This window comes from Lycorma delicatula, chromosome 4 (assembly GCF_047948215.1).
Source record: "Lycorma delicatula isolate Av1 chromosome 4, ASM4794821v1, whole genome shotgun sequence".
In the NCBI taxonomy this organism is placed as follows: Eukaryota; Metazoa; Arthropoda; class Insecta; order Hemiptera; family Fulgoridae; genus Lycorma; species Lycorma delicatula.
This window is the reverse complement of record NC_134458.1, coordinates 146215669-146235301: the sequence shown is the minus strand read 5'-3', so window position 1 is coordinate 146235301 and position 19633 is coordinate 146215669. Positions and strand designations below refer to the sequence as shown.

General features: G+C 28.0%; 1 protein-coding gene across 5 annotated transcripts in view; it reads right to left on the bottom strand.

The window, feature by feature from the left end:
* LOC142323932 (uncharacterized) overlaps positions 1-19633 on the bottom strand; it is a 483338-nt gene that overhangs the window by 371342 nt on the left and 92363 nt on the right. The gene's annotated exons all lie outside the window — the stretch shown is intronic.

Genomic DNA, 19633 nt, shown 5'->3' with positions numbered 1-19633 from the left:
TTCGTGAATCTTTCTCTCTCTCTCTCTCTCTCTCTCTCTCTCTCTCGCTCTCCCTCTCTCTCTCTATATATATATATATATATATATATATATATATATATATATTATAGAGGTAAATATCTCTCTCACCCCCTCTCTTTCTCTCTATATATATATATATAGATTATAGAGGTAAATATCTCTCTCACCCCCCTCTCTCTCTCTCTCTCTCTCTCTATATATATATATATATATATATATATACATATATATTTTACAACTTACGTCATAACTTACTTCTATATGCTTTTATTGGCGCACTTCAATGATGTTATTTTTTTTAACTTAATGTATTAAACAAAAAAGTACCCTGGAATAAATAAACCAAACAGATCCAGCAGTACAATATTCTACATTGGACAAACAGGAAGTAGTTTCAAATTAAAAAAAAATACCGCCATGCATCAACCAATGTTAAGAGTTGAAAACAACACACAAATCACTGAAGATGGCCGTAAGCTTTTCGTGATATTAAATATATCTTTAAACAAGTTATATTAAAACAAACTTAGTTCAGTTTATCATTAAAAACTAATAGTTTTATTTAATTAATCTGTATTGCCAACTGTCGCTTATATAAAAATATCTTAAAACAAATTGTTATTGATTAGTTATGAGAATACAAAGTTTGCAGAATGTTTTTCTAATTTTTAATATTTACTCAGTACTTTATTGTATTATTTTACATTAATTACAATATAATAAAATCATAACAAATATTCAAATATTTTTAACAATCGATTACTAAAGAAGAATCATATCAATAATGTATGATCATTATTTATTTATTTTCCAATACGTAAACTATTAGAGAAAATAATGACCTTAGGCCTAAATATTAACTTATCTTATGTGAGGAAAAAGTAGTAAACAAAATCAATAATAATTATGAAACTATTCAATGATAAATTTATCAGTGGAGAGATATATTTATTTATTTCTATAATTATGTATTAAATTTAATGAAAAAAAGTTAATCGTTCTATTCCATTTGGGACATGAATGAAATCTATCAAATCTAATGAAAAATGATTAAAGTCTATATTATAAAGCTATTTAAAATTTTAAAAACTTTATTATACAAAAACATCATATTGTAGCCGATACTTACTAGATTATCAATATACATTTCGAAATAGCAAATAAATTATTATAAAAGATGCAAAGAATAAATCACGTTATTTGGGATACTGGAAATCTCGTTATCAAAAATGACTGCTAAATATAGTATAAATTGGCTTTAAGAATAGTTAATCTAATTGTTTTTCGAAAAACTATATATAGACCGATCGAAATAACTCATTTAGAGGGAAAAAATTGTTACCAGGACTTTTACAAATGAAAATGGTAAAGGGGTTTATAATAAACTTAATAAAAAACAAATGCGTGAGCAGGGGTGGTGGAGGATTGATTTGGGGGGTTTAAAAGGGGTGAAAAATGGTATTACTGCGATTTTCGGCGAAATTGACGTCAAAAAAATTTGTAGTTATTTAAGACACAGAAAGGTATACTTTCACCAAGTTTCGTCAAAATTAAATTATTTTTGCGGACATTAAAAATAATACGAAAAAAAAATGTTTTTCCCATTTTTCTCGGAAATTTTGAAGTTATGTTAAAAATTAACCTCTACAAAAGTTGTAGATTTTTGCATGATCTATAACTTTTGTATTGGAAATTTTGTATCTACCCCCAACCCTCTAAATCACCCCTCCACCGCCCGCTCACGGATTTATTTTTTTACGTTTATTATAAGCCCGTTTACCATTTCTATTTATAAAAGTCAAGTAACAATATTTTTTTTCTCTAAGCATAATTTGGTTGGACTATCCATTTTTTTGTAATTCAGACTCACCTGAAGACAGGCAGTAAAAGAGACTGAATTCTGGAAGCAATATGGTTGGATGTAGGACTGAAGGTAGATTTATGTCTGAAATTAAACCAAAGTGTCTGGAACCGGATGGATGTTAGCCTTCAGTAACGTGTAGTAACATCCAAACGTATAATGTAGCAATCGATTGATATTTGGATTCTTGGCAGTAATAGTGGTCATTACTGTTCACAGCAGCAGGCAGTAAGGTTCATGAACTTTGTGTGAGGTTTATGACTTCGTAAACAATGATCTCTGCAGATCAGACCAGGTAGCTTTTACAAATTCCACGTAATGGTTCCACGTAGCTTTGCGGGTGGTCCCAGACTCAATCTAGTTCATGTGGTCCACCGACGGACTGGTTCTGCCCCGCAAGTGGATTTAGCAGGAACCGGGTGACCTGGATTGCGGGAAACCCGCAATGATGCAGCCTTTGTTTACTGTAGTGATATACCAGTATATAAGCAAAAAATAATAAAAACCTCACCGAAAAGAAATTCACAGGTTTTTGTTTTGTAAAATACTATTCACGACAGACAATCTTAATGGTACAAATGATATGGTAGCCTGCTTGCTACCTGAAGGTTGATTCCCATTCATGATCTAGAAAATTTATAGTGGATAATCTCAAATTGCAAATAAATAACCATCGAATTCGGTTCAACTTAAGATTAAAAAATAATAAAAACATATTCAAAAGCATATTTATTAAATAAATGTTTAAAAACGAAGACTTTTCCATTTACCTTTTATTCATTATAATATTGCAAATTATTTCTCTAAAGAATTTCGGGCGATTCGGTTGTAAATTGTTTTTTATATTCTTAACAAAAAAAAATTCCATATAAATAAATTCTTTTTCTTCTAGCAGATTTATATAAATATGGTAACCAAGTATTTACGTTTGAATGTTATGAATTTAAGAAATCTGAAATAGGAAGTTTTTAATCAACTATATGTTAAATAACCAAGTAAAAAATAAAAAAAATATTAGCTAATTAAAAAGTAACAGGCCTACACAATTTCTGTATTAAATAAATATTTTTAGCATACGTTAGCAGAGCCGAACCTTGACCCGAGAACTGTTATAGTAGCACGTGACCAGTCGAACATGCCAGTATCCGAGAGTGGTACCTAAAAATGTTCTGAACTGCAAGCGCAGAGAGAGAGGGAAAATGAAATTTAAAACTCAAACGAAATATTAATGGAATAATGGCATAAAAATGACATTTTAAATGGATGAGCCTTCTAGGATTAATAGTATAAACAGCCGTCTACATGTTATAAGTAACCGAGTACACTGGCCAGTTTTATTACACAAATTTAAAAATATATTAATTTTAAAATTTAAGTTATTCACTTTTTAAGTACGGTAAATTTGAGTATTACTTTAGTAATTACTCGTATTAACGCATAAAATTACTGATAATCTTTAAAGAAAATATTAACAGTATTATTTTAATTTCTTTATTTTTATAAAATTATTTCATATTTCCATTGACTATTTATAAAATAAAATTATATTGACAGTAGTAACATTACCATCTGACCACAGTTGTAATATTTCTAATTTAGATAGATGAAATCAAAACTTAAAAATTCAATTTTACGTTAAAAAAATATATTTAAAACAACTTTTCCTACATTTTTATACCATTACAATGTTAAAACTTTACCAGTTTATAAAACGGTAAAGCAAAATAAAACTTACAAAAACGAAACCAATAAAAACCATAAGAGCGGCAACACAAAATTAAAAACTCTGATATGGTCACCATATGACTTCCTGTACGCCTGTTAAATTTCATATATACATTCTTTTTTTTAAATGAAAAGTACATGAAATTTTATTTCAGTAATAACTTCTGATATTTTTTCTTTTTTTATTGCTATTATTGAATTATTATTATCGTAATTTTTGTTTTACATCAGAGGTTAATAACTATTAATAAATCAATATATTTAAATTAAAAAAAGGGGATGAAGTTTCATTCGAACCTTTGTGCCTTTCCTTACAAGATCCACATTTTAATTAATTAAAATTTTATTTCGCTATAATTCTGGAACCAATGAAAATAAGTACCACGATATATCGTTTAAAAGCTCTCAATGAGGGCTTCTTACTGCAATGAAAAAAAAGTCCAAAATCAAAATTGTTTCTGATATTGGACTTTTTTTGGATACATTTCGTTCGGCCGATTGCAATCAAAAGGGGAGGTGCACAACCAGATATTACATCAGTCCTAAATCCAAAATTTCAACATATTACGATTTATCTTTTTTGAGTCACGCGAGATACATATGTACGTGCAGACGTCACGTCGAAACTAGTCAAAATGGATTCAGGGATGGTAAAAATGGATTTTTCTGTTGAAATCTGAAAACTGAAATTTTTCGTGATCACAATACTTCCTTTACTTCGTACAAGAAAGTAACAACAAACACAAAAATTAAAAAAACTAGAAGGGACGTACCAATACAATGCTAATAAAAAATACTATGATGTACTAAAAAGAGTTTTTTTAAATTGAAATAAAACATGTGATTTGAAGAAGAAAACATCATAGATATTAGATACACTGGCTACAATTAATTAAAATTCAAAGCTATCAAACAATTTACAAAATTGTTCACAAAATATAATAAAGTATGAAAATACTTGATTTAGCACTTTACTACCAAAGCAAGCTTTGCGGTTCTGAGGTTGGCCCACTACCCACAGGAAGTCCCAGGGAACCCCTGGGTCGGCCCCGGAGCTCGCCTTGGCTGACTTGTTTTACAATAAAAATTTGTTACATTACTAGGCAAATTACATACTATCTAAAATATTTAAAATTTAACTATCAAGTTGTAAATGTTCAAAATTTTTTCCATTCCTTGAACGGATAACACCAAGATAATAGCTGAATTCTTTCGCAACGCAGTGCAGACAGTCTTCTATTACAGAAGTTACTGAAATTTTTATTCTAGTTTTCAACTCTCCAAATCAGCAGGTAATGGAACATAACACTTTTTTTCACATTTTCCCACAAGAAAAAGTCACAAGATGTAATGTCCAGAGATCTTCGGGACCAAGAGTGTATTGCCAAATCTTGGGCTCCCGTACGCCCTACCCAGCACTGAGGCGATGTTTCATTTAGAAAACGACGAACTCGGTTGTGCCGATGTGGCGGAGCCCCATCTTGCTGAGAATCAATTCTTCAGAGGCTTCATATAGAAGTGGGAAAAGCCAGTCCTGCAGCATTTCAAGATAAGAATATCTTGTTACTGTGTTTTCTGCAAATAAGAAAGGACCATAAATTTTTATAAATTAAACCGCCCAAACATACATTAAATTTTGGTGAATCTCGTGTGGAATTTCAACTCCCAATATGTGAACATTGTGACGTGAAACTTTACCGCTTAAATTAAATGTTACTTCATCATTAAACATTAACCACAATAAGAACCTATCGTTTTCCATATCAGCTAAAAGCACATCACAGAAATCTTTACGTTTTCTTTGTTATTTACACAAACAGCTTGTACTGGTTGTAATCAGTATGGTCTGAAATGCAAGCGTCGTCTTAACACATACCAAACAGTCATATGAGAGACCGCGAGTTCTCGCCTAACGCTAAGAGCGGCCTTTTTCGAACTTTGCTGAAAAGCCTATTGAATTCGTTGTACATTTTCCTCTGAAGTGCGTGATCGTCCTAAACTCTTCGCCTTACATAAACACCCCGATCCTTCAAATTATTTGTACCAGTGAAAAATGTTCTAAGCAATGGTAGAACCGACCTTGAAACGTTATCGAAACGCTCGCTGAATCTTATTACAGACTCTAGTCTTGGTTAATTGCAAAATACTGAACGCCTTCTGATGCCACAGACGACATGTTATTTACGACGAGGTGAGCGTACGTTTGAGCGCTAGCGCAATCTGGCAGCCGATAATTGAAACTCAAACACATGCTTTCAAACGGTGAAAATTTCATTTACTGACCACGCGTGGTTATTACTTACAAATTAAACTCCGATCGGGCGTAACAAACACTCCGTTTCCATGTCAACATAGCGCATACGCATTAAACATCAATTAAGCTTATATATCATTACGAATACAGTTAGTCGCTATTTTATTCTGTACAGCTCGAGTAGTAGGTGGTGAAATATGAAGGGAATGTTAAGGCCACCAGTCCCGAAGTATTCGTTTCCACGCAAACAGAAGATACTTCTACACCCGCGATTCACCATCGGTTGTACGCAGTTAATAGTAACAAATGTAATGTATGATGGTTATATGAAAAAAGGCCACAGAAAATTTATCGACGGGCGAATTCATGTTCACGACGAGGATGAAAGAGTACGGCATTCCACTGTGAATCATGAACGTGTTTAAAAAATTGAACATACGTTCTTGATAACGCCGCTTCACAAACAGTGGCAGACTTACTGAAACTTTTCCACAAATTTCAAGGTTCATTCTTTAAAGAACCATTACAGAGAGATTGTGTTCGTGTAAGATTCAAACGACTTACAGATGCCCACAAAACGAAAAGCATGGGAACATATTAACATTTTTTTAGCAATGCCAGAATAAAGGAAGTGAAATTTTGACAGTATTGTTGTTACTGGTAACGAGAAATAGATTCGTTTTATAAATACCGAGAGAAAAGAACGGTCCAAAAAATGGATGCACATCACTTGCCAAAAAATTCAAATAAACCAATTCGAATAAAAAGTTGTGGCTAACAAGTTTCGGAACCGTAAAGGAGTTTTGTTGACAGAATTTATGAAGCTGGGTAAGAAAATAGTCGTAGACGTTTATTGCGAAATGCTGACAAAACTTAGGAGAGCGAATGAATGGTGAGGGACGCTAACGAAGGGAATCGTTATTATACATAACAATGTATAAAAAGGTCGTTCGGACTAAAGTTGTACTAAACAAGTTTAAGTGGTAAATCTTTAACTTTCCTCTTATTGCTCTGAGTTGGCATCATCTGATTTTCATCCGTTCATAAAATTGAAGAATTGGCTGACTACTTAACACCTAAAAGCAATGATGAACTCATGGATGGGTATTTTGGCTGCACCATTCTTTTAAGAAGGAATAAACAAATTGGTGTCACGATACTACAAGAGTTTGAATTTGGGCGGGGACTATGTCAAAAAGTAATAAAAATATGGATTCAAATTTTGTACTAGATTGCAAATTAATTTATAAATAGCTCTATATTATGCACAAGAATCGTTCAATTCAACGTAAATTAATTCCATCACATATCTTGCAAAGAAAACTAAACAGTAGAAGCAAAATTATGCAAAGTGGGGGCACAAAAACATAACAGCAAAGAAGAATCTGGGTCTTAAAATATTTGGTTTTGTAGCATAGTTCGTTAAATATTAATTTGAAATTACATAACTGAATATACGGGATATTTATTCTTCAGAAAAATATATGTAAAAAAGATTATTTTTTACCAAAAACGGTTCTTTTAAAACTAATAAAAATTTGTTATTTTCTAGATGTTTCATACATATTAAAAAAAAAGAAACGTTTAAAAAAATAAGCCGATAAGAATATCACATTTTTTTTATTAATGTTACTTAATATTAAGCATTAGTTAAAACCTGTTTTTGTTTGTACCTAGCCCAAAGATTTTAAATCATTAAATGTACATAAAATAAAATAAATCTTTATATAAACCACAAAAAACAGGTGTAATATTAAAACTGTTATACAGCAGGTGAAACAAGATTAGATTTTTTTTTTAAGTAGTAATATTACATTACGTAACACTGAGGCTTAAATATATATTTATATTATTATAAAGAAGATAATAAAATACAAAGAGATACATGATTATTAGTTTGACTTCATTGTTTATTCTCCCACACTTTTCATATAATAAAAAAGATCAATAAAAACTAGTCAAAACACTTGTTCATACAGTATTTTTCTGCAAATCACTTTCTTCCGATCAAAAATGTATTTTTTATATATATAAAATTAATAATAAAACAAGACTGTATGGATCATAGAACTAGATACATCTTTTAAAACTCGTTCGTTTGTTCGTTCGTTCAGTTCATTTGATTCAGTTTGAATCAGTCACGTAAACGTGTGTAGCTCCACCCATAATCAAATGAACGACCGACCGATCGACGACCCGTTATGATGACTCTTCGTGATATTTTTCGAATAATAATAATAATAAATATTAGAATATTAATTCTAATATTTGTGTTGATATTTATATTTGTATAATATTATTATCTTTACTATCTATACAGTTCTTTAGACTAATAAATTATACATATATATTATTATTAATGGAAATTTTCAAACAATAACCACGTTAAGTACTTGTTAAATTCATAAAAAGTTTACAACATATGTTGGTTTTTTTTTTGTTGATAAATAATTAAGGTATTACCAATTTCTTCATTGAAGTTTTACTTCACCATACAATTTCGTATTATTGATAAAAAGAATAAAACAATTAATTTTCATATTTATTTTCTTCATTTTTTTGTACAATTCTTAAATTTATCTATTTTATTTACTTATTAACTCATTTACTCATTTTGTTTACAATCTAAAAAACGATGGGGCTAAGCAACGTCTGTGGAACTCTTGATATATGGCTAGCAACTTGCCTTTTCTCGTTTTTTTTAATCCTCCTAACATATTTATTTGATTCTTACATAGATTTAAAAAGAATTGCTTTCACTTTACAACCTTATTTTATTCTAAATTATAAAGTAATAAGGGTATCATAAATAAAATAGTTGTTTACCCTATAAAACCTCCTCTCCAAAAAAAAAAAAATAAACGCATGTAAGTGGAAAACATAGTAGCACTACAATTATCTGTTGTTAATCTTTATACAAATATCCACTTTGACTGTAACAAAGGCTTTTTGTAATAAATAAGACAAAGTATTTTGTATAAGTGTTCCAGAAAATATTTTTGGAGAAACACTCATAAATAATATTCCAACACATTCCGCTTGCCTCTATATTTGTGTACGTCCGGCAACTTTACTTATGGTAACTGACAAGAGCCATGTTAATTTGGCGGCTGTATATTGGGCTGTGAGGAATAGAACGGCAGAAAAGCCTACTCTGGTGTAGAAAAAAAATTCCAACCCCTGCTCCTGGCTATCTTTATATTGTTTAAGAACTACAACCAAAAACGGCTTGTCAAGTTCACTTTTACTTTCCCGGCAAATATAGCTAGAATATTAAAAGAAAAAATATGAATAGAACATTTTTTGAGAATTTTTACGTTCTTGTTTCAGCTTTTATTGGAAGGGGAATATTAGATTTAGAGAAAACTTAAGAAAATTTGTTAAGCTAAACTTATGTATGAAATATTTTTAAAATCTATTCTACATCTCAAAAAATATAATAATTGTGGTATTTTTTTTTTTCTTTGTCACTTTAGGACAATTAAAATTTAAGTAGTTGTACCCCGAACAAAAAATAAAAAGCAATTTTTTCATTACTATCGTAAAAGCTATACTTCATTTTTTCAACGTTTTTAAAATATTCATTTTTTAATTATTTTATTTTCTTAAGGATTACTTAGTTCTTTATAAAAAAATGTTTACTAAATGATTCTCACAGAATAAGAGTGACCCCCAAAATAAAAAGTATATTTATTTGAAATTATGAAATTTTGATGCTTAAATTTTATTTTGGTAATCATTATAATCAATAAAAAAAGCCCTACTGATACGGCTTTTTAAATTTTTTTAAATTTTGGATTGTTTTACTTATATTTAAACGCTTTTTATGAAACTAAAAATAAGACTTTTAATGACTGAATTTCAAAGACTTTCCGGCCAAGCCGGAAAGGTTTACCAATTAAAAAGTCGTCCAAAGTATTATATGACTTGACCAGCGTAACCGGTAGAGTAGTGTAATACTTTGCCAACGTTTTTTAATGGTGTCCAAGTAAATATCTAACAAAGTATATTTCACATTTCTGAATTAACAATTTAAAAAGATAAGAATAGGTAAAAAGAACATTATAAATTAAAACAAAACTCTTCCATCAATTCTGTTTCAAATTTTATGTTACCCATAAGTTTGTAAGGTTAGAATAAAAATTAGAATTATTCTTATTAGACCGTTAAGGATTCCTATTTTTTCTTTTGTAAACATAATATTTTATTTTTAAGTGTTTTAAACAGCTTTCCTTGGCGTTACACAACTATTGCAAGGTGGACTTTTTTATATTTGATTTTTTTTAAATTAATCTAATCGTTTATAAAATAATTTAAGTTTAAACTGGTATATCAATTATTTTGATAAATAAGTACAATTAAGATTCAATCTATAAACAATCTAACACTAATTACTAGATTTTATTACTATATTTCGTTACTCTTCAACATTCTAATTAAGGATGGTTCATGCGTAATCAGACATCCAATAATGTATTAATTTAACACAGATTCAATACTTTAATCAAACTAACCATTAAAATACTTAAGTCAAACTAAATACACAATACTTAGATGAAACAATATTTTGTATTAAAAACGTACATTTAAATCGTTGAAATTATGGAGTGGTTTTTAATGATTAAAATATCTTATTCTGTTTTATTTATTTATTTATTTAATTTTAAACAGCCTAGGCTGTTAATAAGCAAGCATCTGGTGTAAAACGTTTTATTAAACAACAAAGTCATAGAAAAAAATTGGGACTCCAGAAATTAAAAAAACAATCTTTCCGCTACGCCCTTAATACAAATTCTGAAACTTATTATTTTTTTTTAAGTCGATGCCAAATTTTAAATTATTTACGAGTACACAAGATTTGTTGAATTAAACCATCAAGCAAATTCTAAAATTTGGCGCCGACTTCAAAAAATAAGTTTTAAAGATTATATTAAGAGCGTAATGATAAAATTATTTTTCCTTTCTAGTAAAATATTGTTTAATTTTGAAATTTGGCTCTATTATTTGAAAAAAAGTATTTTCTTTTAGTTGTGTACTTTATCGATGTAAAAATTAAGGATTGAGAGAAAAAAAAATCATATTTATTGTTTTTTATTATTTGTTTTATTTTTAATTATGAGTCTTTTAATTTAGTTGATTGGCATTATTTTCAGTTAGATATTTGATTTTTTTCGTTTCTTTTATTTTTTTCTTTCTTGGATTTTTGCTGAGACTAATCGTTCCCCTTTTGATTTTTCTGAGGGTGAGTCTGAATTGTTTTCTGGTTTCAATATTGAATATAGATATATTAGATTTTCTTTATTTTTTTATTCTGAGTATAAAAATATAATGTTTCAAAGAAGAGAAACAACGTTCTCTTGAAACAAAACAGGCTTGTTCAAAACGATTTAAAGAAGGGATGCTTAGGATTCGGAGTCAATGGTCTAAAATCATATATGAGCAAAGGCTACCTGAAATTCGGGAATATATGAAGTGTAAATTGTCAAAAAAAATTCAGTCTAAAAGGGAACATCGACATGATTTGATTTCAAAGCGTCTCTCAAATGAAACACAAAAGCAAAAATTACTTCATTTTTCTATTGATTCATAAAAGTATTTCTACGAAAACGCCTAAAGAATGTTCACATCGATTGTTGTAAGAAAGCATTAACCTAAAAAGTTTCAAAACGGAAAGACCCGATGAAAGACACACTCGTTTGCAAAGAATCTGTCAAGTATCGAATAATCTGAAGAACTTATTCAATGCAGAAGTTTCTACGTGTCTAGATCGGATTTTTTTGCTCAATACATTTTTTAATGGTTCAGTACCACTCGGTAATGGTGTGGCACCACAGTAGGATCATCCAGTGTTGTTTAAAAAAGAACATTTAACAAAATTTGTACACTTTTTGAAAAGTTATGAACGGAATAACAAAAAAATATACGGTTCGAATTGAGAACCTCTTACTTTTTGAAGTCGGTTTAAAAATTATAAATAAATAAAACTAAAAAAATGTTTCTAGTAATATTAAAACCCTAATCTGTATTATTTAAACTGTCTCTGTTAAGAAAAAACAAGGATACTTGCACATCGCTAGATAACTGGATCGAGTGAAGCGAAGCGAAAAAATGAAAATATATATATATTTAGATATATACAATTACATAATTCATTTAAGATTGTTACAGTGGAAAATACAAGAAGAATCTTAACAGTATTATAAAAAGACTATATTATCAAAGTATTATATATTATATTCTAAGCATTTATGCTGAAACGGTTTTGAATAGTAAAAGATTTCTTAAATAAAAATGTAAAAAAAGTCACATTTATCATATAACAATTTCACAAAATTTATAATTCTAAATATTAAAATGGAATATGATTTGTGTACGATATTATGAAACTTATTTCATAGAATTACATTATTAATCTAGATAATATTAAAAACAGAATATTTCTTTTTAATACAGCTTAAGGTAGGGTAAAATAAAAACCACAATCAATAATAATAATAAAAATATAAAAAATGCAATATAGCTTAATATGAAATTATAATGAATGTAATCTAGTCTTTATGCAACAAAAAATAAACAATATACTATAGAAAGATCATAAAATATTTTCTTCAAACAAGATTTTTTTTAGTTTTAAAAATGTATTTGTAGACATTTAGAAAATAAAAAAAAATTAGTTTTTAATTAAAATAATGCTAATAAGAAACAGGTGTTTTTGTATTATGGGATAAAATTCTTACAAATCCTAAACACCTATAAAAGATAATGAAAAAATGAGTGATAAAAATAAAAATGAAATGACACAAGAATATTCATAGATGAAGAAATGAAAATGTAGATGATTTCTAATTCTAAAGCAATTTCTCAACGGATCGTGAACGCCATTAGTAGTGCAATGAGAGATACACTTAAATAATGATGCATAAATAAATAAATAATTTCATAATATTTACACGTAACTGAAACCATATAAACACTTAATTAAGATACCAAAATATACGAGCTAAGAATTTTATCTAAATAAACCGTATAATAATGGATTTATTAACTTTTATTATTTTTTTTAATTTAAACATTTCTATTAATGGTATAAACTTCATTACATATACGTACATCTGGCCTGAACTTCGTTTGATTTTATATTTGAATCATATTTTATTATTGGCAATAAAAATTAACTTATTCCTTATAGAATAAGTCATAACGTATAATTTAAAATTCCTTTTTAAATACATCTATGCATTGGTATGAAATAACTAGTTTTATTAAATCTAATAACGAATAGATATATAATGTAATTATATAAATGCAACAAAAAATCTTATTTACATCTTATATGGAATTAAAAACTGATTTTATCAAAAAAAGGATAATTAAGTATTTAAATAAATTATAAATTTATTTAAATATCTACAACCCAATAAAAAACCACTATAAATAAATTATATTTAAAGAGATATAATCTATAATAGATGGGAAAGAGACCTTGACAGGTGGAATCTTGGAACAAGATGTTGGTTGGTTATTCGTTGCTATGGGAACGAAGACTACTAGCCAATATAATAATTTGGGTGTGTATATTTCCCCAGCGAATAATAAATCAACAGATTTATTTAATTTTTTCACTATAGTGTAGGTATTACTAAACTAATTAAAATTTTACTAATTAAAAACAGTAAATTTTACACTAATTTTTTTTTTAATTTTAGTAAAATATAACCAATTAATAATGTTAATTACAGTACTTTTACTAAAGATATTTTTTAACAAAAAGTTTCTAAATTCCTTTAGAAAAAAAGTAAAAGTTAAATGAATTGTATGTTTAGAACTAACATTCTAATATTTGTAGGCAATCTTAAAACGAGTCACTTCCAAACATGATATATCCATTTTCAAGAAAAAAAATCACCTCAAACCACTATTATTAAGAAAAAGAAAAATTGAATTGGTTTCTCATTCTCTTCATTACTGAGCCGAATATATTTTGCATATCAACAAATCAAGACTACGGGGAATATAGGTGACATTCAATCGTAACAGTTGCACCGTCATTCTCTTCACCACTGGTACTGGTTACATAATAAACATCATTACTTTCAGAGAATAAATCAATATATGACTGCTGGATATTGTACTTTTAATGAGTTACATACGTCATAGCCATAAAAAAGATTAGAAAAGGTACTTTAAATCAACAAATATCGTAATCATTTTTGTTGTAAAACAATGTATTATATTCACCGATTCAATTCAGCAGGAGAAAAAAGAGAATAACCGATAAAAATTATACAAAGAATTTTATTTTATATTTCTTAAGAATTTTTATAACGTCCTAAACTTTAACCTTGAAAAACAAAAGGAAAAATAAATTCTTCCAGAATATTACCTTAAACATATTGTTACAGACTGTAGAAAAAGTTCACAAAAACAAATAGTCTATATAAAATTCATAATTTTAAAAAAGCTCGACGTTAATAACATTGAATGTAACAAGCTTTTAGAGACAGAACTTTTATTAAGATAGACAAGACTGATTTTCTTCAGGCAGTCTCTTTTTTTTCTTATCAGTAGAAGATTTTTTTTTAAAGAAAAATTACATGGTGTAGTATTTTTTTTTTCAAATTATTGTGTATTTTTCCCCTCATAATTATTCAGTATTGGATTATTCAAGTGTAAATGTAAATCAATCTGTTGCCATTCTGAAATTTAAATTATTTCAAGCAGAAACATCAAGAACACAAGTTGAAATAGTTAACGGTCATTTCAATTCAATAATTTTCTTAATTTGATTAATTTACTGATTTCTCGTCTTTTTTATTTTTCAAAAACATTAATTTTTATTAATAGCAAACGCACCATGCCAGGAGCGATAGAAAAAGTGAGAGTGAAGTGGCTTCCCGTTTACTCATCCCTTTCTCGTTACCTTATTCACACAGCGAAATATGCGAGTATGGTTGCATATGATGACAATCCCACCAATTTTCAGCCCTATAAGTGAGACACCTTCATCTTTTCACAAAAGAAATTGACCATACAATAAAAATCATTACGCTCAGAAAAAGCAATTATTGACTGGATCATCTGTTACTTCAGGCGTTATGCATACATCATACCTATAAAAAAAAAGTGGACAGATATTGTACAGCAATCGAGTAATAGTACTTTTTATTGTAAAACAGTGCATTACATACAGTTCTTCCATAGAGCAAAGGTAAAAGTAAAGTTGCGGAGTTGTGGATTAAATTAAAATTTTGCAACAATTGATCCCAAAGAAACTATCTACTCTATCCCCTGAAGATATTGACCACAAAATTTTACCAAAACATTGCTCCATCTATACTAGACTCTGGCAATATTTCATCAAATTCTATTAATCCAGTCACAAGGTATCAAGCTTCAAAGGAGGTCAAAATATGTCAAATAAAATAAACTTAAAAAATTAATAATAAAACTGGTAAGCAGTAAAAAGAGTACAATTATTCTTTAAATTATATTTTTTTAATTTAAGTGCCAAACGAATAGTGAGTAGTTGTTTGTTTTTAATTTAGGCGGGATTTCATAAAGTAGAAGTTTGTAAAAAATAATTTACAGTATTATTTTTATCCCTTTCGTGTTACGGGCTCAAATGCTACGGTCATTACCCCAGATGGAAATTTGTAGCATATAAAAAATGCCACGTCTAACCGGGATTTGGACCCGGGACCTCCGGATTAAAGGTCGAAGTGCTACCATTCCGCCACGGGTATTTAAGTTTTTATCTTTTAATTTATTACAAATTTTTATGTTTTTTTATTAAAATGTATTACTTATTTTCACATTTTTAATGAAACTAATCATGGTATGCATAAAAGCTGGATCTCAATGCATTGACGATCTTTACTATATTATAATAATATAAATTTAGTTAATATTACGACTTTGTGATTTCATAGAATTCGGTTTTGTGTTTTACAAATGACTAATAACATATCATAACCAATTTACAATACCCTTTTTATTTTCCTGTATTATTAATAATTTACAGAGCATGTTACAAAAATATTTATGTAATTACTGGGTGGTAGTTAGCATATGGTTATTTTATTTTAAAAGTAAATATACACGCATATAAAAATCTAAATGTCTACTGCACAAGCTGTTTAATGTTTCTACCTTGAGTGGTATTAAAAAGCTGACCTGATTATTTTATATACACTATAATACTGTAACAGATTTATGATAGAATGGTATACATATACATACATACACATATACGTTTGTCGTTATTGCATACACACATATATATATATATATATATATATATATAAATATTACACTTTGTATAGTAGCAGTCTATGACGGAGAATGTAAAATGTCTACAAGTTTAGTTGGGCGGACAGACACATTGTTGCATTGGGAGAGGGCGGGTTAGCCCTGAGCGCTCAACTGCATGCAGCAATACGATACAATGACTGCATACATACATATAATATATATTTATACACCCGTATATATTAAAAAACAGTTCACTAACACCTTTTTACCGTTCGTTTTACATCCTGAATAAAGCCATGTATGACTTTTATATATATATATATATATATATATACACACACACGATATATATATATATATATTCAAATATTATTAACATTATTACTATTATTCTAATAATTAAGTGCCACGTGTTCATTAACCCGTACGTATTACATAATTTTTTATTTAACAAGAGTTATGTACTTTATTTGATGGTTTCTTTATTTTAAATTGTAATGAATCTAGAATATAAATTTTACTTGGATAATAAATTTTAACTTGAGTTCAGTTTTAACTGAACTTAATATATTTTATCTAAAATTCTCTTTATCATTCCATGTACTTACTAAATACTTCTACTTTCCACACAAAAAGAAGAATTAGAATATCTCGCAAAAAAGTTGGGTACTTACATATTAACGCCATCGCAGCTGCAGCTTTATTTAAAAACAAAGTAGTCAATCGGATTTCGGTGGAAAATGAACAGTCTTTTTATTAATTTTAATAAATTGTTATTTATATTTATTTATTTTATAAATATAATTTAACCAAACTTAACCTACGCTCGCTTCGCTCGCTAACCTTGACTAATTAACACCGTAATTTTTTGAGTATTTATTTAATAAATTCAGTAATTGTAATTATTTATTATTTAAATAATCAAAACACTCCTGTTAATTAGTCAAGGTTAGCGAGCGAAGCGAGCGTAGGTTAAGTTTGGTTAAATTATATTTATAAAATAAATAAATATAAATTATTAAAATTAATAAAAAGACTGTTTTGAATCTATGTTAAACTCTATATCGGCCCATTTTCCACCGAAATCCGATTGACTACTTTGTTTTTAAATAAAGCTGTAGCTGCGGTGGCGTTAATACTTAATTACCAAAAGTAGTTATACTTTCCTAACGTTGGTTATTTATTCTTATATAGTGGAAAAATAATGACACATGAATAATTTTTTTAAATTAAAAATTAATATTTTAATCGATAATACAAAAATTTTGTTATAAAATATGCAATAGATAAAAAGATAACCTTTTCGATTTTTATGGAAGGGGCAGAATTTGGGGGAAAAATTTTTGTTAAAATAGTAAGAAAAGTACGTACGCATGTATTAATTTAAATATAAAATGGGGTTATGTATGAAAAATTTGAAAAAATTGATCCCAAAAAAACTATCTACCCATCCCTTGAAGATACTGACCACAAAATTTTACCAACAAATGCCATATTTCATCAAAATCCATTAATCCAGTCACAAGTTATCAAGCTTCAAACACGTAGATAGGTATATACGTAAGAACATTACTCCCCACCTTTTTGTTTTTTGGGGTTTCTGGGTCATGAAACATCGAGAAGTGCAAAAAACTCATACCCCATTTTTTGATTGATTACCGTAGTTTCCTTCTTGTAGCTAGATGCTATGATGCAAGTGAAAGTAAAATACAAATCGTAAAGTTTTAGAAAAAAATCATATATTAAGATATAAAACTAGTTAGAATGAAAACAGAGGTTACGACTTTTACCTGGAACAGTTATTCGAATTAATAAAGTTGTATTATGTAAAAACAATTATTGGAAGTAACAGCAAAGTCTTTTATACATCAGTTATTTGTCCATATTTTAATTTAGGTTTCAGATATAAACTTTTGATATATAAGGAAGTATTGAGGGTAAAGTTCAATAAAAAAATAAAATAAAATTTAGGTTACATTAATTTTTCCCCTACTTTTCAGATTTTCCAATTTCTTATTTAAATTTTTGTTTAAAAATATCAGATTCCAGACGAGTTTTCAGTTACAATTTTTTGTAAGGTAGTAGGTGAACGAAAAGTATGCTATTATAAAATTTTAATCCACATTTTAATAAATTTATAATGAATTTAAAATTATTTAATGTAAATATATTCTTTGAAAAATGTCAAAGAAGTAGAAGTTAATATGAATACTGTAGAAGAACAATGAAATTTTATCTGAAATCTTCCAGAAAAAATTCAATTGTTTAAATTATCCATTTTTTACATAGGTCCATCACAATTCATTCAAATCATAATTTTTCGGGGAACAAACTTCCCAGATATTTTACAGGCATTTTTTTTTCTAACAGAAAGGTTATACAGCATTGTCTATTGTTTTACCTTATTTCCCCCAGTCATTCTTACATCTGTAATATACGTTAAATAACTAAGGTCCATCGGTGTAGTTTTTTCTAAAATAAAGTTCAATGTTCAGACATTTCTTTTTCTGGGTGAACAGGTTGAAGGTATCATTAAGTGGTTAAATAATATTTACGTTTTAGTGTCCATGGCATGCCATGATATGCAGCATGTATTCAACTTAGTAAAAAAAAAGCAAGGGAAACTTCTTCGCTTCTTATTTTTTTTAATAAATCATATATTGAATAGTTGTAATCTTAAGAATGGTTATGCAATATCCAGGAGAAATTTTTTTCTCATTCAGGTCATCTAAATCATTTAGGTATGATACCTAATAGAAACCGGTCTAAAGAATACCTTCTCATTAATTCATTATTTAGGAAAATTATTTTTTCAGGACTGGTCATATTTTTGTTTTATTTTTGGTGTGCTACTGTCAAAGCACTGTTTGAGAATTAGTCTTGGTACTGTGTCTTAAGTTGACAATTCTTGCAGTAATACTATTAATTGAATCCCGTAAATCAGAGTACATAAATTACATTGCATTAAACATAATTAAAAGTGTTTGTTTCTACATTTAATTGTATTTCATATTGGTTCCTATATTTTCCTAATACAAATCTATTACAATACAACTTAAAAGTGATAATTCAGAATGGTTTTTTAAATGCAACAGTTTATTGAAAAAAATTAATAATTAAGAAAATTTGAAATAAAAGTTAATTTGATAATTGACTTTTATAACAATTTGTTTAGAATTCTATTCTCGAGATTGAGTAATCTTTTAAAGAAATATTTATATTGTCAACTTATACATAAAAATTGACTACTTTTCAGAAAATAAAGATTAGAAAAACTAAATTTTAACAAAAATCATTAAAAAGATGTCGAGCTTTTGATTTTTGATAACTTTAGACAACTTTGAATTTCTGATCTTAGATTAAATTCAAGGGAAAGTATGTTCTCTTTTCTGGAACAGCTTTATTTCGTAGGAATGGTTTTTTGTTATGTAAAAAGCATTATACACATATATTTATTTCTATTATACAAGGGCCATTTTTAAAGAAGTGCGAAGAAACTTGTGTAGTAATCTGTAACTTAT